Consider the following 27,736-nt stretch of genomic DNA (forward strand, 5'->3'; position numbering starts at 1 on the left):
ATTACTAACGGTTCGACTGTGTGGATCTTGTAGAAGCAACACGTTGTAAGTTAAGTGCACCATTACTTGTAACATATCAAAGCTGATGTGTGTAGACAGTGGTTCCACTGCACTTAAGTTACAATCCCGCGAAGGACAACTCACAGCTAACGGCGTATCTCTTGCCTCGACAACACAGGTTTTTGCCTAGAGTACGTGTAGTTGCGTCGGTGCAAGTTTCCTTGGAGAGCAGCGTGAACTTCTCCGCGGCAGCCCATTCGACAGCCGCAACAACAGCACAGAAATCCTACATTCTATGTGCACTGTAAGAAAGAAAAAAACGACGAACCACGAAGGAATTACCACAATGGAACGGAAATCGGTAGATGTGATGTACATGTTGGTCCATCTCTGGCCCTAAGCAAGCAGTACTCAATGACAAGAGTTGTTGGATGACCTCCTAGGGGATATCGCGACAAATTCTGTCTAGCTGACGCGTTAGAACATCAAAGCGCCGAGAGGATTGGAGGGGGCTGCCCATAAACTCCAAAGGTTCTCCGTTGGCGAGATATCCGGCGACCTCGCCAAGTACGAAGACAAGCAGAAGAAACTCCCGCCGTGAGCAAGTGTGTTTTATCAGGCTGAATGTAAGCCGAGGATGGTTTGCCAAGGAGGGCAACGGAACTGGGCGTAGAATATAGTCGACGTACCGCTGTGCTGTAGGGATGCCGTGGGCGACAACCAAAGGAGTCGTGCTATGAAAAGAAATGGCACTGGAGACAATCACTTCTGGTTGTCGGGCCGTACGGCGGCCCACAGTCTGGCTGGTGTGTCACTGTTGTCCATGGCTCTCCAGACACGTCTTCGGCCTACATTATCACTGACAGGAGTAGAATTGTCTTTAGTGACAAGTCAGGCTTCGAACTGAGGCTCAATGACCAGAGAAGACGCGTCTGGAGAAGGTAGTACTACCAGGAGTGATGGTCTGGGCTGCAAGTCCGCAGCTTGTGTACTAGTGGCTAGCGTTGCTACCTCTGGATCACGGAGTCCCGGGTTCGATTCCCGGCCGGGTTGTGGATTTTTCTCTACCCGGGGACTGGGTGTTTGTGTTGTCATCATCATTATTCGTGACAGTGGCTAGATTGGACTGTGTAGAAATTGGACTGTGTAAAAATTAGGACTTGGTACGGACGCTGATGACCGCACAGTTGAGCGCCCCACAGTCGGCCGCGGTGGTCTAGCGGTTCTGGCGCTGCAGTCCGGAACCGCGGGACTGCTACGGTCGCAGGTTCGAATCCTGCCTCGGGCATGGGTGTGTGTGATGTCCTTAGGTTAGTTAGGTTTAAGTAGTTCTAAGTTCTAGGGGACTTACGACCTAAGATGTTGAGTCCCATAGTGCTCAGAGCCATTTGAACCATTTGAGCGCCCCACAAACCAGTCGTCGTCGTCATCATCATCATCATCATCATCACCATCATCATCTGCCTAGTAGGACCCCTTTGGTTGTCATCTGCGGCACCCTTATAGCACAGCATTTTTGTCAATATTCTACGTCCCATTTTGTTGGCCTTCGTCGGAAGTCATCGTGGGCTTGAATTTCGGCAAGATAATCCCACCCGCACTCGGCTACAGTTTCTACTGCTTGTCATCGCACTTGCCAAACACTATCCTGGCACGGATCTCTCACAACTGAGAACGTTTGGAGCATTATCGGTGGTTCATTTCGGGACTTCAACGATTTATCGCACCAATTGGACAGAATTTGGCAAGATATCTCTCAGCTCAGGCGGAAATTCAGCAACTCTGTCAATCTGTACCGAGCCCAATAACTGCTTGCATAAGTACCAGAGGTGGACCAACGTATTATCGACTTGCTGAATTTGTGAAGATCTTTCTCTTGACTAAGTCATCCATTTTTTTCTGAAATTTTAATCATTTGCTTGTCTATACATGTGTACTAATTTCCGTCACATTCGGATAATTCTTTCGCTTTGCATCGTTTTTTAGAGTATATTTTTACTTCGTGATAATCAGCAACACGCATAGTTCGAAAATGAATATTCCATTTTATAAAACTAGCGTGTAATGAATTAGTGCTGTTCTTAATGTGATGACCTCTGCGCGCTTAAGGGTCGATGTTTCACTGCCAGGGGCATAGCGTTAGAAGTGACGTTCTGCTGTGGCTGCCGGCGGCGACATAGCAGTCAACGTGTTAAATGAAGCGTTCGGTGGTTGTGTGAGTGCTTTCAGGTGAGGAACTCCTGGGCGACTTATGGAGAACGTTAGGGAAATATCTGTAGCTGGAAAGAAGTCTGGTGAGTGCTCGGTATGAATGTCTGCCGGGCGGGAGTACCGTCCGAGACTCCGAGACGTGTAAGAGGCCCAGCCTTTGGCTGTCGAGGTGCTGTCATCTGCCCATGTCGGCACCGATGACACCTGTCGCTCGAGTTCTGAGACCATCCTCATTTCGTGCGGGCTGTTGGCAGAACTGGTGAAAGCTGCTAGCCTCGCTCGCGGGAGAGTACACGATTTGCAATATCGTACTCAGAATTGGTTAGCGTCCTTTGATTTGCAGCCAAGTGGAGGCTCTCAACCATAAGGCTCCATCGATTTGGTCACGGTCTCAGATGCAGATTTCTCGACGCGCGTTATGAGGTGGAGGATTCTAGGATTGCTCTTGACGGGTGAGAGGTTCACTACACACGAGTAACAGCTACTGAAGTAGCAGAGTACTTTTGGAGTGCACATGGGCTTTTTTTTTTTTTAGGCTAGGTGATAGGTTGATGTAATTTGATGTACGCTCGCTTGTCGCTACACGTAGGGCGATATCAGGTTCGTACAAAGCAAAGGCACTTCGGCTGTCGATATTGTACCAATTAACTGCAAGTGCATTCGTAACATAATTCTTGAATTTCCTGCCCTCCAGGAAAGTTGTCACTCTCGAATTACTCTCGGAGCCGTGAGCTGGATGAAACTCGAAGCAGACTGCTCCGAAATATCCAATGAGGCATGGAACGTATATCTAAAAGACAGGTCATAGGAGGGGCAGTGTTCATTGCAGTCGACAAAAATATTGTCCCTGCTGAGGTTGAAATCGAGTCTAACTGTGAAGTTATCTGGACACGAGGAACCGGCCTAGGTGAACTCAACTTAATCATCGGATGTTGGTACCGGCCACCCGATTCCGCCGTAACGGTTGTAGAATCATTCAAAGGAAGTCTCCGCTCCGTAGAGCGGAAATATCCCGACTGTGCAATATTAGTTGGAGGTGACTTTAACCTACTGAGTGTACGGGGATATCTATGAATTCGTTGCAGATGGTGCGGAGAGACATACTTGTGAAGTAGTTCTGGAAGCTTTTATATGCTCCGCAAATCAATGTTTTTATTAAGGCGCGAATTTGTAATGATTTTTGCCATCAAGAGCTACACAGCAGTGATTTTCAACATAGTCTTGCATATTGTCAGTGGCTTAAGACAATAATTTGATGTAGAAAGTATTGTTTACAGATAAGAGCAAGTTCACAAATCAAAGGAGCGTGAATTTGAAAAACAACTGGTCACCAAAAAAAAAAAGGAAAAAAAAAACATTCAGTGGTACAACCAACGACAGAGAATGTGTGGTGTGACATGTTCGACCTGAACGTGACTGGGCCTTTTTTCATTGAAGGTAGAGTGAACGGCGAAGAGTACACACGTTTTCTGATAAATATTCTACCCTCGATAACGAAAAAAAATGTCCCTGAGAACTCGACTCGTCAAATGGTGTCCTTCCAACATGATAGGCGTCCTTCCCATAATTCTTGAGTAATAAGAAATGCGTTAGACTGCTTATTTGCAAGCCAGTGGGTGGGGAGAGACAGTCTTATTCCGAGGGTCCAGCACGTCCGCCTGACCTCACACTTTCAGACGCTTCTTCTTCTTCTTCTTCTTCTTCTCCTCCTCCAGTGATAATGTAAAACATGTGATCTGCAATGAGATTCCAACGACTTGACGAATGACCACTGCGTGTAAGGCGATTACTCTGGATATGTTGACAACAGCGAATTCATCAGCGATGCAGTGTGTATGAACTTGTCAAAATGGAAATCGTTCCCACTTTGAACATTCTCATTAAAAAGTTTATCAACAAATGTAAGACATAATAACTTAAATGTTTTCTGTTCATGTTTTTTGCTTTCATTTATTCCATATATTATTCTTTTTTACAGGTGAGCAACCGGCACATAATAACATGTAAAAACACGGAAGAAATAAGCTGCTTTTCATTTGCTGCTGCTCTTGATGTTGTCTTCAGCACGAAGACTTGTTTGATGCAACTCTCCATGTTCCTCTATCCTGTACAAGCCTCTCCGAATAATTAGTGCAACTTTCATCCTTCTGGGACTTCTTGATCCCCTTTTACGACTTTTACACTTACTTCCAACACTAAACTTGTGATCCCTCGATGTCTCAGAATGTGTCCTATCAACCGATCTCTTCAAATCAGGTTGCACCGCAAATTCCTTTTCTCCTCAATTATGTTCAGTACCTCCTCGTTAGTTACGTTATCTACCCATCTAATCTTCAGCATTCTTCTGTAGCACACATTTGAAAAACTTGTCTTCCTGACCAAAATGTTTGTCGTCCACGTTCCACTTCCATACATTGCTGTACTCTATACAAATATTTTCAAAAGGGCTTGCTAACACAAATCTGATTCAAAAAATACTCCTTTGCGAACATCTGAGGTTCTCAAGGACATCTGCCCATTCTTTCAACACTTTGGCAGGTAAATTTAATACTCTCTTTTTAATATTGGCTGAAACACATACTAGCGATATAACGAATCACGTTTACCACCACCGCGACGGAACCCGAATAGGATTCGTGCAAAATTGTTCAAGCGGACGGCGCCCGAGTCTTACCGTGCAGTTCGTGAAAGTCGGCAGCTGCCATTGCAATTCATCACTCCATCAGTCACCGTCCAGACAGCTCAAGACAGGTTCTCTGCGTTGTCCTACCACATAGCGTTCGAATTTTGACCTGTCTGTACTCGAATGCAGCGTGTTGTATGCTGCTGCCCTGTTGCGTCAATACTACTTTGGTCTGTCAGTAAGAATCCGGGGGGGAAAAATGTACCAAAAAGAAACATCCTGATGGTGTCTAAATTGTAATGTAGCTCTTTACATACATGAATGTTTCAAAAGATACCACCCTCACGCTAATTATGTGTAAGAACGGTCTGTATAATTTTTTCCGGAATAAAATCGTACTTCAGTAGAACTGTTGTAAGCGTATTGTCATATGGCTGGCTTAGTTGTGGAGTATCTTTGCGGGAAGCCGCGTCTCTAGTGAGTGGAGCACGGGACACGAAACTTATGTTGTGTAGTGTGTAGCTCTGCATGTAGAAGCATTGTTAGTATTCAGGTTGAAGTGTTGCTACAAGTGCTATTATAGTGAAGTGATGACATATGGAAAATGGTTCAGAGGAAAGTGCGTCAAGAAGTAACAGGAAATGAGCAGTAGCGTTGTATGTATCCTCTCGTTGCGTGTCGCATAGCATCGATCATCTGCGCCGTGTTCGGTCTCCAAGAATGAACAAATTTGAATCAGTAATACTATTTACCACAAAAGAGTGCCAGTGATTTGTAGCGAGCGTGAGAACGTGCGTTCGATCATCGCGTTCCGCATCATCAACAACCAGCCGCGCCGCGACGGTTACGCGCACGCTCGTACAAGTGAGAACTGAGAACTGAAAAATTAACTTTACGAACAGTGTTATATCATTACTAGTGACAAGGAGGACTATTACCAGATATCTGTATGTGTGACGAGCGTAAGAACTTTCGTTCGATCATTCGGCTTCCGCATCATCAACAATCACCCGCGTCGTGTCGGTTAGGCGTACGCTCGTCTGAATTATATTTTGAACTGTTAATGTCAAGATTGTTAATTGGGATAAGCATTTACGATTTACAGTGTAAACAGTGCAACCTGTGGTTTCCATATCGTCTCAGATGGTAGATGTTCATACCAGACATAGGACAGTGTTGTGTTTAACGTTGAGTGGCTCCCCTAAACCCGCTTGTATATTTCGATAGATAATTTCAGGCAAGCCAACAACAGTGTGGAGCAGGACAATACGACCGCCGCGGGATTACCAGGTACGTGGTGTGGACAGGGCGCACGGTCACGAAACGAAAACCAGTTTAAGGTAACCCCCCCGCACATTAGTACTCCCGGGCGGATTACACTGTCTGTATACCTGATGATTTTAGTATCTCATCTACCTTTTACGAGAATTTAAAGCAAGTCTCATCGTTTCAAATGGCACATCGCACCAAATTATTGGTCTACGGTTACAAAGCTATGATCGTCGTAAAATGTGTTAAAAGCAGCCGCCGAAACCTCGGTGACTGAGACCCATCTGGAAAGTTTCAACGTTTATTAAGTCTTTCTTTGAAAGACAGGAAAGTGCGTTCACCATTAGTTGGCCCTTGTGGCCTAGTGGCTGCCTTGCTGGCGGGACAGCGCGGCAGGGGAGGCGTCCTACAGCCGAAGCCTCCACACAAACGCCGCTCACTCAGAATTCCTACTAACAAGGGAACTTCCCCAACGCACCCCCCTCAGATTTAGATATAAGTTGGCACACTGGGTACGCCTTGAAAAACTGATCAATCGAAAAAACAGTAAGAAGTTGTGTGGAACTATTAAAAAATAAGCAAAATATACAAACTGAGTAGTCCGTGCGCAAGATAGGCAACATCAAGGTTATTAGAGCTCAGGAGCGCCGTGGTCCTGTGGTTAGCGTGGGCAGCTGCGGAGCGTCAGGTCCTTCGTTCAAGTCTTCCCTCCAGTGAAAAGTTTAATTTCTTTATTTTCGCAAAGTTATGATCTGTCCGTTCGTTCATTGACGACTCTGTTCACTGTAATAAGTTTAGTGTCTGTGTTTTGCGACCGCAACGGTAAACCGTGCGATTTGTAGACGAAAGGACGTGCCTCTCCAATGGGAACCGAAAACATTTGATCGCAAGGTCATAGATCAACCGATTCCTCCACGGGAAAACGCGTCTGATATATTCTATACGACACTGGTGACGGCATGTGCGTCACATGACAGGAATATGTTATTGACCCACCTAACTTGTACACTTGGCGAATGGGTAAAAAGATTCTTCTACCTTACCCGATTTCGGTTTTTTTGTGGATGTGATAATCACTCCCAAAAAGTGATGAAAACATAAGAGTTTGTCACATAAACTGAAACTAAAAAATTAAACTTTTCACTGGAGGGAAGACTTGAACCAAGGACCCCTCGTTCTGCAGCTGCTCACGCTAACCACGGGACCACGGCGCTTCCGAGCTCAGCTTAGCCTTGATATTGCCTATCTTGCGCATGGACTACTCAGTTTGTATATTTTGCTTATTTTTTCGTAGTTGCACACAACTTCTTCCTGTTTTCTCGATTGATCTGTGTTCAGTTTTTCAAGGCCTATCCACTGTGCCAACTTATAACTAAATCTGAGAGGGGTGCGATGGGGAGGTTCCCTTGTAAGCTGGCGAATCCGCAAGCTATCGCACTACGTGCCATCCCAGTACGACCATTAATTCGACATGTCAGCCTATTATTAAAAATACAATGAGCACAGAGTTACTTAGAAACTGCAACGATGTGAGCGATTTATTTTCGCCTGTCTTGTACACCTTCTGTTCCTTCACTTGCTGCCGTGTTAAAATTAGCTTCTTCTGCAAACACATTGCGAGGTCCGTACAATTTTATCGCACTAATATGCCAATGCAGTTGTAATTGCGACAGAATTTTTAAACAGTCTATTGTAAAACAAACAACTGATGGCAAGTAAGGGCAACAGTTTAAGACAATCTGGTACTCAGTATAAAAATACACGTATGATCCTTCACTTACTTTATTTATTTTTATTTACACGTCTACTTCCGTAGGACCAAATTGAGGAGCAAATCTCCAAGGTCTTTGAACGTGTCAGTACATGAAATTACAACATAAAAATAATAACAGATAAAAATAAAATATTTATGAACCCGAAAAAAGTCAACTCATAAATTTAAGTAAAAGCAGTCAACAATACAACAAGAATCAGTTTACTTTTTCAAGGAACTCCTCGACAGAAAAGGAGGAGTGACCCGTGAGGAACCTCTTCAGTTTCGATTTGAAAGCGCGCGTGGATTACTGCTACGATTTTTGAATTCTTGTGGTAGCTTATTGAAAATCGATGCAGCAGTATACTGCACACCTTTCACCACAAGAGTTAAGGAAGTGCGATCCAAATGCAGATTGGATTTCTGTTTCGTATTAACTGAGTTGAAGCTGCTAATTCTTGGGAATACGCTGATATTGTTAACAAGAAACGACAGTAAATAACATATATTTTGAGATACCAACGTCATAATAACCAGACTCGCGAACAGAGATCGACAAGAGGTTCGCGAACAAAATATAATATCATACGATATGCACAGAATGTCAGATCCCTTAATCGGACAGGAAGATTAGAAAATTTAAAAAGGGAAATGGACAGGTTGAAGCTAGCTAGATATAGTGGGGATTAGTGAAGTTCGGTGGCAGGAGGAACAAAACTTCTGGTCAGGTGAATTCAGGGTTATAAATACAAAATCAAATAGGGGTAATGCAGCAATAGGTTCAATAATGAATAAAAAAAATAGGAGCACGGGTAAGCTACTATGAACAGCATAATGAACACATTATTGTAGCAAAGATAGACACGAAGCCTATGCCTACCACAGTAGTACAAGCTTATATGCCAACTACCTCTGCAGATGAGGAAGAGATTGAAGAAATATATGAGGAGATAAAATAAATTATTCAGATGGCGAAGGGAGACGATAATTTAATAGTCATGGGGAACTGGAATTCGATAGTAGGAAAAGGAGGATAAGGAGAAGTAGTAGGTGAATTTGTATGGGGGTAACGAATGAAGCAGGAAGCCGCCTGGTAGAATTTCGCGCAGAGCATAACTTAACCATAGCTAACACTTGGTTTCAGAATCATGAAAGAAGGTTGTTTACGTGGAATACGCCTGGAGACAATGGAAGGTTTCAGATAGATTATATAATCGTAAGACAGAGATTTAGGAACCAGGTTTTAAATTTTAAGGCATTTCCAGGGGCAGATGTGGACTCTGACCACAATTTACTAGTTATGAACTGTAGATTAACATTGAAGAAACTGCATAAAGGTGGGAATACAAGGAGATAGGAACTGGATAAACTGAAATAACCAGAGGATGTAGAGAGTTTCAGTGATAGTATTAGGGAACGATTGACAAGAATGGGGGAAAGAAGTACAGGAGAACGATGGTTAGGTTTGAGAGATGAAATAGTGAATCAGCAGAGGATCAATTAGGTAAAAGGACGAGGGCTAGTAGAAATCCTTGGGGTAACAGAAGAGATGTAGAATGTAATTGATGAAAGGAGAAAATAAAGAAGTGCAGTAAATTAAGCAGGCGAAAAGGAATACAAACGTCACAAAAATGAGATCGACAGGAAGTGCAAAAAGCCTTAGGAGGGATGGCTAGAGAATAAATGTAGAAGCATATCACTAGGGGTGAGATAGATACTGCCTACAGGAAAATTAAAGAGACCTTTGGAGAAAAGGAGAACCCCTTGTACGAATATCAAACCAGTTCTAAGCAAAGAAGGGAAAGCAGAAAGGTGGAAGGAATGTATAGAGGGTCTATGAAGGGCGATGTACTTGAGGCCAATATTATGGAAATGGAAGAGGATGATGGTTGGTTCGTGGGGCGCTCAGCTGCGCGGTTATCAGCGCCCGTACAATCCCAACCTTTGCTCAGTCCGAACTCGCCACTCTCAGGAATGATGATGAAATGATGAGGACAACACAAACACCCAGTCATCTCGAGGCAGGTGAAAATCCCTGACCCTGCCGGGAAATGGAAGAGGAATTAGGTGAAGATGAAATGGGAAATATGATACTGATGGAGAATTTGACAGAGCATTGAAAGGCCTAAGTCGAAACAAGGCCACGGGATTAGACGACATTCTATTAGAACAACTGGTAGCCTTGGGAGATCCAGCCCTGACAAAACTCGACCATCTGGTGAGCAAGATGTATGACACAGGTAAAATACCCTCAGACTTCAAGAAGAATATCGTGATTCCAATTCTAAGGAAAGAAGGTTTGTAAGGTGTGAAAATTACAGATCTATCAGTTTCGTAAGTCACGGCTGTAATATACTGACACGAATTCTTTATAGACGAATGGAAAAACTGGTACAAGCCGACCTTGGGGAAGATCATGTCGGATTCTGTAGAAACGTTTGAACACGTAAGGCAATACTGACCCTACAACGTATCTTAGAAGTTAGATTAAGGAAAGATAAACCCTCGTTTCTCGCATTTGTTGAAAGAGTAATTTTTTGACAATGTTAGATTAGGAAATGAGACACTTAAAGTAGTAGATGAGTTTTGCTATTTGGGAAGCAAAATAACGGATGAAGGTCGAAGTAAAGAGGATATAAAATGTAGACTGGCAATGGCAAGAAAAGCATTTCTGAAAAAGAGAATTTTGTTAACATGGAGTATAGATTTAAGTGTCAGGAAGCCTTTTTGAAAAGCATTTGTATGGAGTGTTTGGATGTGTAACATGGAGAAATAGTTTACACAATAAGAGAAAAAATCGTTCGAAATGTGGTGCTACTGAAGAATGCTGAAGATTAGGTGGGTAGATCACGTAACTGACGAGGAGGCACTGAATAGAAGAGGAATTTGTGGCACTACTTGACTAGAAGAAGGGATCGGTTCGTAGGACATATCCTGAGGCACCAAGGGATCACTAATTTCGTATTGCAGGGCAGCGTAGAGGGTAAAACTCGTGGAGGGAGACCAAGAGATGAATACACTAAGCAGATTCAGAAGGACGCAGGGTGCAGTAGTTACTTAAAGGAGAAGAAGCTTGCACAGGATAGAGTAGCATGGAGACCTGCATCAAACCAGTCTCTGGACTGGACTGAAGACCACAACAACAACGACGTAAGCGAATGAAAATAAGCAAAGCAGCCTAATTTTCGAGTCGAACGATCACTTACTTCAGACACCGATCGAATAGTAAAAAATGGCATTATTGCACTGAAAAATCTGTAGCCATTCGTATATTGTAGTAGAAAGCTTACCATACGGCCCATAAAAACGGGACGGTTCCCTTTTCTGGCCCAGGTGTACGGCGTCTCCGTAATTTTTATCGGGACGCACAAATGTCTCTTGTATTAAAATTTCGCAAATACGTTTTATGCCATAAATTAATAATGCTCATTTATATTTAAGTTACACATAATTGTTTGAAAATGCTGGTTTGTGTAATTTTGAAAATGTCAAATAATTACTTTATTTTCTAGGTTCTCGTTTTATTTACTTTTGTTAGGTTTCTGTTGAAGTACCTGTATGCTTCCACAATACGCCACAATGGCGAACAGCCGCCTCCCCTGCTTGCACGCCTCATACCTCGATTGTGCTAAACCATGTCGAGGTTTACTTTCAGACAGCGCCCTGGCACCGGCAGAAGGAACGGTAGCCTACTTCACTGTGTGTCGGTGTCACAGCTATGGTTCTGTGGACTGCACGTCGAAAATGGTCAAGAAAGTGTTTGATGTCAGGTTTAGTTGTGCAAGGCCAGAAAAAGAATGTATTGTTAATAATGTATTGGCTCCATGGTGCAAAGAGTTTCTCACTGAAGGCCGTAATGAAGTGAACGTTATAAGCATTTCAACGATACCAGCAATCATAAATATACTAAATTACTTCCTCTCATTGTCAAATATTTCATACCTGAAAGTGGGCTACATGTAAAGCTTACTGTTCTGTCGATAATGAAATATCAGCTGCTAATCACAGTGTGTACACCATGTTCTACACGCCCATAATCTGAAGTCAAAATTCGTGTCTCTCTCCGCTGACAATACGAATTTTATGTTTGGTGGCGTTATGAGAGGAGATAAAGAAAACATTCTCAGCAAATCAGAAGTAAGTCTCAAAAATCTCTTGTAGGGACTGGTTGCATGGCACATGGAATTCACAACAGCATAGAAACAGCAGTGGGCAAGTTATCAATCGATAGAAAACATTATGTAAAATTCCATACATACAGTATTTGGGTGGAAGACTAAAGGAATTCTGTGAATACTTAACATCTGCAAGTACTGGCTCCAGAGCTGATAGAGAGCATCATGACTGATACAGGGATTAGTGATCACAAGGTCGTTGTAGCTAGGCTCAGTACTGTTTCTTCCAAATCCACCAGAAACAAACGCAAAATAACTTTATTTAAAAAAGCGGATAAAGTGTCACTAGAAGCCTTCCTTAAGAGACAATCTCCATTCCTTCCGAACTGACTATGCAAATGTAGACGAGATGTGGCTCAAATTCAAAGATACAGTAGCAACAGCAACTGAAAGATTCATACCTCATAAATTGGTAAGAGATGGAACTGATCCCCCGTGGTACACAAAACAGGTCCGAACGCTGTTGCACAGGCAACGGAAAAAGCATGCGAAGTTCAGAAGAACGCGAAATCCCGAAGACTGGCTAAAATTTACAGACGCGCGAAATTTGGCACAGACTTCAATGCGAGATGCCTTTAATAGGTTCCACAACAAAACATTGTCTCGAAATTTGGTAGAAAATCCGAAGAAATTCTGGTCGTATGTAAAGTACACAAGCGGCAAGACGCAGTCAATACCTTCGCTGCGCAGTGCCGATGGTACTGTTACCGACGACTGTGCCACTAAAGCGGAGTTATTGAACGCAGTTTTCCGAAATTCCTTCACCAGGGAAGACGAATGGAATATTCCAGAACTGGAAACACGTACAGCTGCTAGCATGAGTTTCTTAGAAGTAGATACCTTAGGCGTTGCGAAACAATTCAAATCGCTTGATACGGGCAAGTCTTCAGGTCCAGATTCTATACCGATTAGGTTCCTTTCAGATTACGCTGATACAATAGCTCCCTACTTAGCAATGATATACAACCGCTCGCTCACCGATAGATCTGTACCTACAGATTGGAAAATTGCGCAGGTCGCACTAGCGTTTAAGAAGGGTATTAGGCGTCATCCATCGAACTACAGACCTATATCATTGACGTCGGTTTGCAGTAGGGTTTTGGAGCATATACTGTATTCAAACATTATGAATCACTTCGAAGGGAACGATCTATTGATACGTAATCAGCATGGTTTCAGAAAACATCGTTCTTGTGCAACGCAGCTAGCTCTTTATTCGCACGAAGTAATGGCCGCTATCGACAGGGGATATCAAGTTGATTCCGTATTTCTAGATTTCCGGAAAGCTTTTGACACCGTTCCTCACAAGCGACTTCTAATCAAGCTGCGGGCCTATGGGGTATCGTCTCAGTTGTGCGACTGGATTCGTGATTTCCTGTCAGGAAGGTCGCAGTTCGTAGTAATAGACGGCAAATCATCGAGTAAAACTGAAGTGATATCAGGTGTTCCCCAGGGAAGCGCCCTGGGACCTCTGCTGTTCCTGATCTATATAAATAATCTGGGTGACAATCTGAGCAGTTCTCTTAGGTTGTTCGCAGATGATGCTGTAATTTACCGTCTAGTAAGGTCATCCGAAGACCAGTATCAGTTGCAAAGCGATTTAGAAAAGATTGCTGTATGGTGCGGCAGGTGGCAGTTGACACTAAATAACGAAAAGTGTGAGGTGATCCACATGAGTTCCAAAAGAAATCCGTTGGAATTCGATTACTCGATAAATAGTACAATTCTCAAGGCTGTCAATTCAACAAAGTACCTGGGTGTTAAAATTACGAACAACTTCAGTTGGAAAGACCACATAGATAATATTGTGGGGAAGGCGAGCCAAAGGTTGCGTTTCATTGGCAGGACACTTAGAAGATGCAACAAGTCCACTAAAGAGACAACTTACACTACACTCGTTCGTCCTCTGTTAGAATATTGCTGCGCGGTGTGGGATCCTTACCAGGTGGGATTGACGGAGGACATCGAAAGGGTGCAAAAAAGGGCAGCTCGTGTTGTATTATCACGTAATAGGGGGGAGAGTGTGGCAGATATGATACGCGAGTTGGGATGGAAGTCATTAAAGCAAAGACGTTTTTCGTTGCGGCGAGATCTATTTACGAAATTTCAGTCACCAACTTTCTCTTCCGAATGCGTAAATGTTTTGTTGAGCCCAACCTACATACGTAGGAACGATCATCAAAATAAAATAAGAGAAATCAGAGCTCGAACAGAAAGGTTTAGGTGTTCGTTTTTCCCGCGCGCTGTTCGGGAGTGGAATGGTAGAGAGATAGTATGATTGGGTTCGATGAACCCTCTGCCAAGCACTTAAATGTGAATTGCAGAGTAGTCATGTAGATGTACTGGCTTACGGCAGCACGAATTATGATTAAAGTTTGCGTACAGTCAAACAAGCATTCTAGAAATTTCTTGGCAGAATATTTGTGATGCAGGAGCATATGTTGTTATGAGCTACTAAAAGCAAAGGTAAAAAATACGAGAGAAAATTTTTTGAGTGTCCAAGTTAAATCCATGTTACTGAAATTGTATGAGTGTGACGGACCAGCTCAAGATAGATTTTATTCATTTGTAAACATATAGATTGAAAAATCAACCAACCACTTGCAAATAAAGTTTTATTATCCCTTGATCATGGTTTCGGTCTTTGTAAAAGTATCTTCTTCAGAAGTATTGGCCCCAAAAATGTATGCACCAATTACAAAATAATTTTTTTTACAAACATAATAAAAATTAAAAGAAAAATATTTGTGAAGTAAATGTACTCACCTATTACATCACATGATGCCACAATAGATTAGATGAAGCCGAGTGGCTCTGGTCATAAACGAAATTGATGAAACAAGAATTATTGCGAGCCATGGCTTTAGATAGCGCCAGATTAAATCCATCGTACTTCAGGAAGACTACTCATTCGTAAATGCCCACAGGTAGAGGCTCTTGTCAACGTATAAATGTAATAGGCGTCACAATATAAAATATTTGCAGAACTACATGTACCTTATGTAAGAGTTGGCCAACTGCTACAAATATAGACTCAGCAACTAGGAAAAATTGGGCTACAGAAGGCGCTAAAATACATGCGCTTAGAACTAAGCCTTGGTTGTGCTGAACAACAGCATTTTGTAACAAAGGAGGTACGAAAATTCCTCCAAAAATGTAGCATTTGTTAGCGGATTTTTATAAGTAATTGTCATACTGCTTTAATATAAAATTATGCTACTTAACACCAACAGGACGCAGTGCTTAACGCCCACTGCTTTCCCATTTTTCTTATCGTTTAAGCTTCCGTAGTGTTAAGCGTTAGTATTTTCCTATAGTGAGATTGTTTTAGCTTATATACGCTCTTCTTTCTCCCACTGCATTTGTAACATGTATGCAGCGTCCTCTGTAGCCCAGTATTTCCTAGTCGCCTGAGTCTGTACATTTGTAGCAGTTGGGCTTAGTCTCTGACATAAGGTACCGAACATGTAACTTAACGCAAATACACTCCTGGAAATTGAAATAAGAACACCGTGAATTCATTGTCCCAGGAAGGGGAAACTTTATTGACACATTCCTGGGGTCAGATACATCACATGATCACACTGACAGAACCACAGGCAAATAGACACAGGCAACAGAGCATGCACAATGTCGGCACTAGTACAGTGTATATCCATCTTTCGCAGCAATGCAGGCTGCTATTCTCCCATGGAGACGATCGTAGAGATGCTGGATGTAGTCCTGTGGAACGGCTTGCCATGCCATTTCCACCTGGCGCCTCAGTTGGACCAGCGTTCGTGCTGGACGTGCAGACCGCGTGAGACGACGCTTCATCCAGTCCCAAACATGCTCAATGGGGGACAGATCCGGAGATCTTGCTGGCCAGGGTAGTTGACTTACACCTTCTAGAGCACGTTGGGTGGCACGGGATACATGCGGACGTGCATTGTCCTGTTGTAACAGCAAGTTCCCTTGCCGGTCTAGGAATGGTAGAACGATGGGTTCGATGACGGTTTGGATGTACCGTGCACTATTCAGTGTCCCCTCGACGATCACCAGTGGTGTACGGCCAGTGTAGGAGATCACTCCCCACACCATGATGCCGGGTGTTGGCCCTGTGTGCCTCGGTCGTATGCAGTCCTGATTGTGGCGCTCACCTGCACGGCGCCAAACACGCATACGACCATCATTGGTACCAAGGCAGAAGCGACTCTCATCGCTGAAGACGACACGTCTCCATTCGTCCCTCCATTCACGCCTGTCGCGACACCACTGGAGGCGGGCTGCACGATGTTGGGGCGTGAGCGGAAGACGGCCTAACGGTGTGCGGGACCGTAGCCCAGCTTCATGGAGACGGTTGCGAATGGTCCTCGCCGATACCCCAGGAGCAACAGTGTCCCTAATTTGCTGGGAAGTGGCGGTGCGGTCCCCTACGGCACTGCGTAGGATCCTACGGTCTTGGCGTGCATCCGTGCGTCGCTGCGGTCCGGTCCCAGGTCGACGGGCACGTGCACCTTCCGCCGACCACTGGCGACAACATCGATGTAATGTGGAGACCTAACGCCCCACGTGCTGAGCAATTCGGCGGTACGTCCACCCGGCCTCCCGCATGCCCACTATACGCCCTCGCTCAAAGTCCGTCAGCTGCACATACGGTTCACGTCCACGCTGTCGCGGCATGCTACCAGTGTTAAAGATTGCGATGGAGCTCCGTATGCCACGGCAAACTGGCTGACACTGACGGCGGCGGTGCACAAATGCTGCGCAGCTAGCGCCATTCGACGGCCAACACCGCGGTTCCTGGTGTGTCCGCTGTGCCGTGCGTGTGATCATTGCTTGTACAGCCCTCTCGCAGTGTCTGGAGCAAGTATGGTGGGTCTGACACACCGGTGTCAATGTGTTCTTTTTTCCATTTCCAGGAGTGTATTTTATCTTGTGACGCCTATTACATTTATATGTTGACAAGAGCCTCTACCTGTGGGCATTTGCGAATAAGTAGTGTCTCTGAGGTATGATATATGTAATCTGGCGCTGTCTAAAGCCATGGCTTGGAATAATTCATCAATTTCGTTTATGCCAAGAGCCACTCGGCTTCGTCTAATCTATTGTGGTTTCATGTGATATAATAAGTGAGTACGTTTACTTCACAAATATTTTTCTATTACTATGTTATAATGTTTGTTAAAAAAATAATTTTGTAACTGGTGTATACATTTTCAGGGCCAATACTTCTGAAGAAGTTATTTTTTAAAGCCATTGTCAACGGATAATAAACCTTTATTTGCATCTGGTTGGCTGATTTTTCAATCTATTCGGAATAACGCAGTTGCTGTTTTGCAGCCATATTCAAGATCTGTAAATATGTTCTACAGTGTAGATTAGATTAGATTTACTTTCATTCCAATTGATCCGTAGTGAGGAGGTCCTCCAGGATGTGGAACATGTCAGAAAAACAACAATACACGACAAATATTTAAAACTAAAACAAGTAAGCTAATGTACCATTCCACAGGTCCCAAGTGGAATGATCGTCATTTTTTAATGAACACTAAGAGTCAGTTTACCTTGTGGGACCCCACATGTAATTAGTTCCCAGTTGGATGATGCCTGATAGCTTGATGCATGTCTCTTTCCTAATAACACCCTTTGTTTTCAGCCAGAGATATAAGATTTGAACCATTTTGCAGAATTTCCCGTTACACTATAATATTCTAGTTTACTTAAAAGGATATTGTGATTTACACAGTCAAATGCCTTTGACAGATCACAAAATATACCAGTTGCCTGCAATTTTTTGTCTAATGAATTAAGCGCATTTTCACTGTAAGTGTAGATAGCCTTCTCAATATCAGAACCTTTTAGAAATCCAAACTGTGACTTTGACAGTATGTTATTTGAGATAAGATGGTTATAAAGACGACTGTACATTACTTTTTCGAAAATTTTTGAGATTGCTGGCAACAGTGAAATTGGACGGAAATTCGATGCTATTTCTTTATCTCCCTTCTTAAACAGTGGCTTAACTTCAGCATATTTCAGCCACTCAGGAAATATTCCACTGATAAACGACTGGTTACACAGATAGCTTAATATGTTACTTAGCTCAGAATCACATTCTTAAATTAACTTTGTTGATATTTCATCATACCCACTAGATGTTTTTGATTTTAAAGATTTTATGATGGACATTATTTCTGTTGGGGTAGTGAGGGTCAAATTCATATTATGGAAGTTACTTGAAATGTCTGGTCTAAGGTAATCCATAGCAGCATCTACCGAACCTGACAACCCCATCGTTTCAGTAACAGTTATAAAATGTTTGTTAATAAGTTCTGCAACACTATACACATCTGTCACCAATGTATCATTTACTCTTAATGCTATTTGTTCCTCTTCATGTCTGGTTCTACCGGTCTCCTCCTTCACTATATCCCATATTGTCTTTATTTTGTTATCTGATATGACTATCTTTTCCCTGTAATATATTTGCTTTGACATCCGTATTACAGTCTTTAATATTTTGCAGTATTTCTTATAATATGCTATAGCATCAACATTGGAAATGTTTCGGGTTGACAGATACAGTTTTCTTTTTGTTTTACAAGATACCCCTATTCCTCGAGTAATCCATGGCTTCTTTGTAGACTTTGCTCTAACCTTGGTAAGTTTTGGCGGAAAGCAGTGTTCGAATAAGGTAAGCACTTTATTAGCAAAAATGTTATATTTTTCATTCATGCCATGAGCACTGTAAACATCAGTCCAGTGAATGTCTCTGAGAAGAGGCCTAAAATAATCAATTTTTGGCTTACTGATTACCCTCTTGAGCTCAGATTTAAAAGATTTTTTATCCTGTTCAGTATTAACATTTAACAGAAGGAACTGCGTGTCATGGTCTGAGAGGCCATTGACTATTGGTTTTGTAATATAATTTTGTTCATTGGACTTTTCTATAAAGATATTATCAATGGCTGTTTGTGAGAAAGTGTGGAACTTTACAGTGGGAATTAAGTTGAATGATAGTGTTACTAACACAAATAAGTTCTTATTGGGAGAGTCTTTAAGGAAATCTACATTGAAATCACCAGCAACCACTATTTCTTTGTTTTTGGTTGTTAAATGGGCTAGTACAGCTTCAAGGTGGTTTACAAACAGATTAAAGTTACCTGCAGGTGCTCGATAAACACTTAATATTATGAAGGATTTTTTGTGAAATTCTAATTCTGTTGCACATGCTTCCATATGCTGTTCTAGGCAAATTTTATGAATGTCTATGTTCTTAAATTTATGACAGTTCCTGATGAATGTGAACTCCTCCTTTCTCCATTTCTGATCTACAAAAGTGAGATGCTAACCTAAACTCTGTAACACTTAAAAGTTCTATACCAGTGGTCACATGATGTTCAGAGAGGCAGATTATGTCAGCTGGGTTTGAAGACTAATTCATCTATGCAGATAGTTAATTCATTAATTTTATTTCTCAGTCCTCAAATATTTTGATGCAATAAAGATATTTTCACATTGACTGAGTCTAAATTGGGTGGAGTTAAAATATCTGCTGACAGTTGAAAATTCTTAACCAATGGCTGTTTATGCTGATGTAATAAGCTGGAATTATGTTTTTTGATTTCTTTCTCAAACTGAAGGTTTGTCTCAGTTCTAATCTCTCTTAAAATTTGCTTTCTTTCTGTCCTCCCTACCCTAAAAAAGGGTATTTTCTGAATCCTATAACCACTGGTATTTTACCACTCATGACAGAGCCTCCCCCCTTTAACTTTCCTGCGATTTCCCCAGCCAATTTACCCTTCCCCTTCCTGTTGAGGTGAAGGCCATGCCTGGTATAATCCCACCTACTGAGAGAATCAACATGAACCACACCAATGTGTGACCCCGCACCCGACATGAGCAGCCATATGATTATTTAGTTTCGTGAGTGAGAAGTTTCCACATGACACCGACTTCCGTTGGTTTACTTTGAAATCAAAATCGTCAGTTGTGGAGGCCAGTCCTCCAACAATGCAAGATATAGCTCATGTAATCCTAGACCGTTCTCTTGTTTGATGAATTTTGTATGCTAAAACAATTATAGTTGAAAAATTATGTCAATAGAATGCTAACACTGTAGCAGTATAGGCTAGGTGGGTGAAAATGTCCACAGTATTCAACGAGAAAAACACTGCAATAACAATTCTGCCTAAGGTTATAAAATTTATCCTTTGCCTTCCAAGCTCGTATGCACCCATGGAACGTATCTTTTCAAAAGTGAGTAAGTACTGGCCATTTGAAAAGACCAACATTTTGGAATCTACGATTGCCAATTCCTCAATACTACAATGTAATTTCACTTTCCCGCGTACGGAAACATATGACATATCGCTGAATCTCAGAAAGATTTGTGAGAAATGTTAAATTGTTTTAAATATGACTGTTCTGTCTTAACTAGTTTGTACTAGTTTTATATAAATAATAATGAGTGTTTATCCCCTTTGAAATGCCATTTCCTTACATGAATATCAATGAGAAGTCATTTTCCAGTAAAAAAAAGACATTGTTGACCCCTTTCGGTTCCAGTTAAACAGGATCCAAAAGTCGTGTTAGTGGATGTACAGGTCGTCTTCGTCCCCGAAGACGATACTGGATTATCCTTGAAGGTGTACTGTATGTTTTTTTTAAAAAAATACATGGTAACCTTAGACAATGGTTCCTAAAACCTTAGCAGTCTATACGTTAGGAATCAACCGATCTGATTTGCAAATCACAGTATCTCGTCACCATACACGTAGCGGGACTCGACGTCAATGTCGAAAGCATTACACACGTCAGAAACACCCCACCGCTGCTCAAGCGCATATTCAATTGTAACGGTTTACGTAGATTAGCTAGGCTAAAAATCTTTAAAAGGGCCACGCTGTTTATTTGCTCTGTTTAAATGAGAACTCAAGGTACTGTGGAAAGATGAAGACGAACGATCTATGAAGATTGTAAGGTCTTACCAATCACACTATGAACACCAAAGACTAATAAAAATTTTTTGTTGGAGTCAAGCGTTGTGATTTCACTGGTGTGTCTGAGTTAGTGGAAGTCAGCCACAAATATGTTTTAAAGATTTTTCGATGTTTACAAGTTAAATAAGTAACGACTTCTTTACACAACATGGAACTAATAATGTTATTATTTTGAACTTACAAGCGAGCAAATCGTCAAATGAATAGTTAAATAAAGAGTGTAAGTATTAATCAACAAGTGAAACATTTGTTACCTTCGACAAGAATTCGTTTAGTCATTCTACACTGTATCCCAATTACAGTTTTTATTATCTACTGTGCATAAACTATAAGGTACTAACGAAGGCCCCCAACTCAGTATTTTATAAACAACATGTTTAAAACAAAACTCTCGTTCTTGTTAGGTGTTATCAGTTTCTGATTAACACAGCACTACAAATACAAAACACCTGGCGGTATGTAAACAACCATTTCACAGAATTCAGCATGTAATCACACAAATGAAGGGCGGAAAGAAGACTGGTTCCCTGAGAACATATATCCCCATATCTACACTTCAAATGCACGGATTCCAAAGTTGCAACGCCACAGTTGACATAGTGCCGAAAATGATGGTCTGTCTATTTTCGCAGCGAACTGAAATTAGTTTGTAATTATTAAGAAACCAGCAACCATGTGCAATATGCTCCTTAATTCTTCTTTACAATGTCTGGAGATGGTGCGTACAATACTAACACATTAGAGCACTCGTGAAAAGAAACAACAGAGTTGTAATAACCCGGTATCTTTCCTATATGGGGCGGGGGGCCTCAGATTGGCTGTTGTTTAGGTCGCCACACGTGAGCGGCTGTCACGTGTAGGGAGGCAGCGCTATGCGGTAATTCTTGGACAGACAAAAAAAAAACAATAAAGCCCACGTGTGAAACGATACCGCGGCTCCGCACAGTGTTGCACCGTTTTCTTACGCACGGAAACAAAATTATGTTGCTAATAACTGTAAACAGAACTGCATTTACTTTGTAGTGCTCAAAAATGCTACTGGGTGGATAGTTTGATTGTATTACGAAAGTACTGGACTGTGTTGGTTGTGATCAGTAATGTTAAATCTTGGTGTGGATAAACAGCTATTGCTCAGCTGTCACCGCGACTTTTCAATTCTTAACGTTGAGAAGTGTACTTTGCCACATCGCTTACAAGGCAACGTGTTTCCTGCGGTGAATCTGACGAATTCGGAAAAACTGCGTAGGTTCACCGAGAAAGGGGATCTTTCTAATAATACTATTAGCAGTAACCACACCAATGTCAAATACTTTCTGTTTAACGTGTTTCGTTCCTTACCTTACAGAAGCGGCCCACACTCAGTTGCAAGCCCTTAATCCACCAGGGGCTGCGACGACAAGTTTGGTGCTTAACAATGGGCAAAACTAGAAACACAAACACTGCTCACTTTTGCTTCGTGCGAACCGAGACACAACAAACCTCGAACGCAGCCAAAACAGACTACGTGACGTTAGATGCTCGCATATCAATTTATGCTCCAGGAGGCGTTGACAGTGCCACCTAGTGGCTGCCGCGGCAGCTGTCAACTGCTACACAGACAAGCGCGAGTAATCAAAATTCTGGCGCTCGTTTCAGTTATTGTCGTGTCGCAGCAAGAAAATAAAAACCGTTCGTCATTATCGAACACAGCGGTTAAACCGTCCACAATGCACAAAAGCGGTACTGCTTGATGTTTATGACATGTGACGCCGCCGGTAATGGAATATATGCGATTACCGCGTCTTCTGTAGCTTCCATCCACAGTGAAGAAGTCAACAACGATCTGCAATCTACTTCTGTTTAGTGAGGAGCTTAAATGCGATAATGTACACACACGGCAGCAAAGCCACAATAATTTATCACTCTGGGGTCGAATTACGCGAAACGCGACAAATCTGAAATTATATCTGTGTTAATTCAAGTATACATAATTTAAAGCATCAGTGTGAATCATTATTAAAACAGAAAAGACAAAACATACCCGAAGAACAAAGTAAGTGCCCGAACAAGCAAAATTCTGTAATTAACAAGTGCAGTGCTGAACAAATCAGAGAACTTGGTACGAAAAAAAAGGTAAATAATGTAAGCAAAATTATAGTGTTGGCGGACAGTCACGGGCGTGATGTAGCGGATATTCTTAATCAGTGTAAACAGCTAAAAGCAACCAGTTTTATATAGCCAAATGCCTCACTATCAGAAGTAGGGAAGGTAGCACAATCTGCTGAGTGTGCAAAGCTTAATCAAAATGATTTTGTTGTTCTGTTAGGGGGATCGAACGATGTAAATGAAACTGAGGAGGCTACACAGAATCTGGAAAGATACCTGACCCACCTTACCTATACAAACGTAATAGTTTGCAATATACCATACAGGCACGACCAACCCCAATGGTCCTGTGTTAATAGTGAAATCACAGTGTAAAATAAACAATATACGGGCATTTGCAAACGTTTCAGAAATATGCAAATTATTGACATAAACAATATTGGTTGTAGATTTTATACATAACATGGGCAACATCAAAACAAGTTGGGAAAGCAGGTAGTAGCCAATCAAATGGCTAATACTGTTTCAGAAAAACAGAATAAATCATCAGAGAAGAAACTGGCAATTAATTGGTATCAGTACTACCCAGCCAGTCAGTATAATGCTACACCGACTGTGGAAACACCGTCAGATCAAAATTTAGTAGCAGCTGAAGCACCATGTTCAACAACGATGGCAGCAACACCACCTTTAAAAACGATAACAGGAACCTCAGCTGCAGCACCTCTAACAAAAATAGCAGAAGTTCAACCAGCAGATCAAACAGAAATGCCAACAGCAACAACTGTAGTACCAACATTACTGACGATAGCAGCATCAACAGTAGCTCCAGCAATAGCAATATTAGAAAGTACATCAGCAGAATCAACATTAACGACAGTGTCTACAATAAGTAGCAGTGAAAAAAGAAAATGTGACCACCTTGCCAACCAAATGGAAAACAGTGCCTCCCACACATCTGAGTGATTTTTTAGTTGGAAACAGAATAGGGAGGAAAACCAGAAGAAAAACAAACAGAAGAAGTCTAAGGTAAGTTATGTGTCAGAAATGAGGAAGATGTGTCGAACTCACAGACAGTCAGTGCCAACTGTCAATGAAAATTGTCTGCTCTTTTTGTATATTAATATCCAGTCAATGAAAAATAAGCTCTTGGAACTGCAATATTGGCTGGAAAAACTTAATTGTACTGCACTTTTGGTAAATGAACCATGGCTATCTCATACAGAAATAGATTTGAGGGCACCTAATGGTTATGAACTAGCTACAGGGTACTGTAGAACAAACATGAAGCATGTTGGTGTAGCCATATATATTTGTAAGAGACTGAAATTAATATATGAAGCTATAGATATAAGTAGTTTCTGCACTGAAACATATTTTGAAGCAGCAGCTCTATTGTTTCCAAGTATTGGTGTATTAGTTGTAACTGTGTATTGTACCCCTAATCAAAATTAGGACTTGTTTATACAGGGTCTTGAAAAAACTCATGGTATTCCTCCTTAAGAAGAAAAAGTGCAGAGTTTTCATATTCAGTGATATAAATATAGACATTAGAATTCAAAGGAGAACTGCAAACTATCTACTTAACACATTAAGAGCGCTTAACTTTTACTGCATAAACTATACACCCACAAGACAGAATGCATGTCTTGACGACATAATCAGTAATTTTCAAATAAATGAAAGTCACAGCAACATAATTAAATTAGGCATTTCCGATCATGATGGCTTTAGCTTAAACTTCCAATACATAATAAAATAGAAAGCTAATCAGATGAGCCAGATAGAGCAATAATAAGAGTAAATGGAAAAAAGCTCTTGTATTTAAAATCCACGTTAAAACAAATAGACTGGGATGAAGTAAACACAGAAGCTATAAAAGCTAATGAGTCAACCATTAAATTCCAACATGTAGCAGTTAAAATATTTGAAGAAACCTGCCCTAAACAGTACCAAAGAACCCACAAGAATAACACTCACCACAAAACCAAAAGAATGAAAGAATAGTACACACCTCAATTAAACAATTTAAGAACAGTTATGCTCATTTATCATGACGAGTCTCACCAGCAGCAACAGCAGCTACATCAACAGCAGAGCCACCTCTGGTAACAGCAGCAGCAATAGAATCAGAGGTAGCTGGACCAACTCCACCAAAAGTAGTAAAAACATCAAAAACAGTTACACTAACAACAACAACTGCAGTAACAGCTCCATCAACTACAGAGCCAGCCCTAATACCAGCAGGAAAATCAAAAGCTACAGAACCATCATTAGCAACAGCAGAACCATCCACAATAGCAGCAGAATCAACTCCAACATTAGCAGAACCAGTACTGTCAACTAAAAAAACTTCAGACAGCAGACAGAAGCCAGTGCCTCCATCCCATCTAAATGATTTTTTAGTGGAAACCAGAAAGAGGAGGAAGCCCACAAGAGAAACAGAGATATGACCTTATTTAAGTCGGTAAAGCAGAGAAATATACAACAATGTATTTACAACTTTAAAATAATCCACCAGAATGTACAGGGCTTGAGCAAGAAATATGAACAATTAGACGTGTTTGTAAATGAAACTATGCCTGATGTGCTCGGTATTAGTGAACAGTGGCTATCTGATGCCAAATTAGAACTTTTTAAACCTCTAAACATGGTACTAGCTAATAAGTTTTGCAGATCTACTATCAGAGGTGGGGGTGTGTCAATGTATGTAAAAAGCACATTTGATTTTAATTCTGTAAATGTAAGTAAATATTCATTAGAAGGAACAATTGAATGATGTGCAGCACATATAAAGGTACCAAATGATGAAATTTATGTTATATGTTTATATAGACCAACAGGTGGAAACTTTGAAGTTTTTTTAACAAAGTTTTGTGACATGATAGAGAATGCTTTTATATCACACCTGAACAAGTTAGTGATTATAGGAGACTTCAGCATAAATGTGTTAGCAGGTAAGTTACACACTAGACAATTCAAGAATACTCTGCTTGAATATAATGTAAGAAACCTGATAAACACTGCAACCAGGGAGACTGAAACATGCCAGTCTGCAATAGATAACATAATCACTGGTATTCGTCTTTACGATCTTACATCTTCTGTTATTATAAGTGCTTTGTCAGACCACCATGCAGTAGAACTAAGTGTGCACATAAAAAAGGTTCCTACACACAGTTGCTATAGATATATTAGGATGAATACAGACCAAAATATAATTCATTTGAATAATACGCTAAGGAATGTGGATTGGATCAGTGTTCTAACGACACTTCATAATTACGGCAAATTCTTAAGTGAACTATTCTACATTCTTAACCAAGCCTGCCCATTAATAAAAAAGAGAATTAAGTCACATGCTGTAACCCGAAACTGGATATCAAGTTCAGTCACTGAGGCTAGAGAAAAACTAAGATGGTATGAGTATGTAAGTTAAAACTGACTTGAGCAATAAAAAATTAAAATAAGAGTTCAAAAAGTATCAGAAATACTATGTAGATCTCCTAATTTCGGAAAAACAGAAACATTTTGAAAGTGTCATTCAGAGCTCAAATAATATCTCCAAAACATCATGGGCACTAGTTAATAGAGAGAGACGTAAATCTGAGAAACATACAACTGAAAATCACTTGCTGATAAATGGCACAATAGAAACTGATCAGAATAAGATAGCAGATCTGTTTAACAATTACTTTGCCTCTGTTGGCTCCAGCATAAAAAATCAGCTTAAAAATCATAAATACAAATTCAGAGGAACACCAGTGTCAGGAAGTATATTTTTGATGCCAACAAGTAAAGAAGAAATAATTAAAATAGTGAGTAGCTTAAAGAATTCCCATGCAGCAGGATATAATGGTCTTAGTCTGGACACTCTTAAGAAATGTATACATAAAATTGCATCACCTTTATGAACAGTTATCAACTCTCATATGGAAGATGGTCTATTTCCAGATGAGTTGAAAATTGCTCAAGTTGTGCCTATTTTTAAAAAAGGAAACAGGAAGCTAGTAGAAAACTTTCGACCCATTTCTGTTCCTCCAATAATATCCAAAATCTTTGAGAAAGTAATATACATAAGAATCTGGAACTTCCTGGTACGTAAAAAAGTGATTTCTAAGGGGCAGTATGGGTTTGTCAAGGGGTCGTCCACCATTACAGCAGCATCCAACTTAATCGAAGGTGTCACTCAAGCAATAGATAATAAAGAACATGTATGTGGCATTTTTCTGGACTTACAAAAAGCATTTGACTATGTTGATATGACCATACTGATGGACAAACTGTGGAACTATGGCATTCGAGGCACAGCCCATAATCTGATGAGGTCCTACTTGACAAATAGGAAGCAGTTTGTGTCTATTAGCACTACAGAGCGAGAATACAAATCAAACACCACTGACATAAATTTTGGTATTCCACAGGGGTCAATATTAGGACCACTTCTTTTTATTTTTTATGTTAATGATATTCAGTCCATAACAAACCATGCAACAGCTATCTTATATGCAGATGATACCACGTTAATATGCTGCAATCCAAGCTATTCGCAGCTCAAAGTTGAATCCAATAGTGCAGCAGGCTTAATGCTGCAGTATTTTAATGAAAACAAACTAAAATTAAACACAAAGAAATC

The 27,736-nt window shown here is 41.2% G+C and overlaps 1 protein-coding gene across 2 annotated transcripts in view; it reads right to left on the reverse strand.

Annotated features, from left to right (window-relative positions):
* Window positions 1–22,536, reverse strand: part of LOC126100838 (F-box/LRR-repeat protein 3-like) — a 310,744-nt gene extending 288,208 nt beyond the window's left edge. For both annotated transcript variants that reach the window (XM_049911491.1, XM_049911490.1), the window contains exon 1: window positions 22,354–22,536. The gene's annotated coding sequence lies outside the window, so the exon portion shown is untranslated. The remainder of the gene's footprint in view (window positions 1–22,353) is intronic.
* Between the last annotated feature and the right edge of the window lie 5,200 nt (window positions 22,537–27,736).

The sequence above is a fragment of the Schistocerca cancellata genome, chromosome 9 (assembly GCF_023864275.1).
Source record: "Schistocerca cancellata isolate TAMUIC-IGC-003103 chromosome 9, iqSchCanc2.1, whole genome shotgun sequence".
In the NCBI taxonomy this organism is placed as follows: Eukaryota; Metazoa; Arthropoda; class Insecta; order Orthoptera; family Acrididae; genus Schistocerca; species Schistocerca cancellata.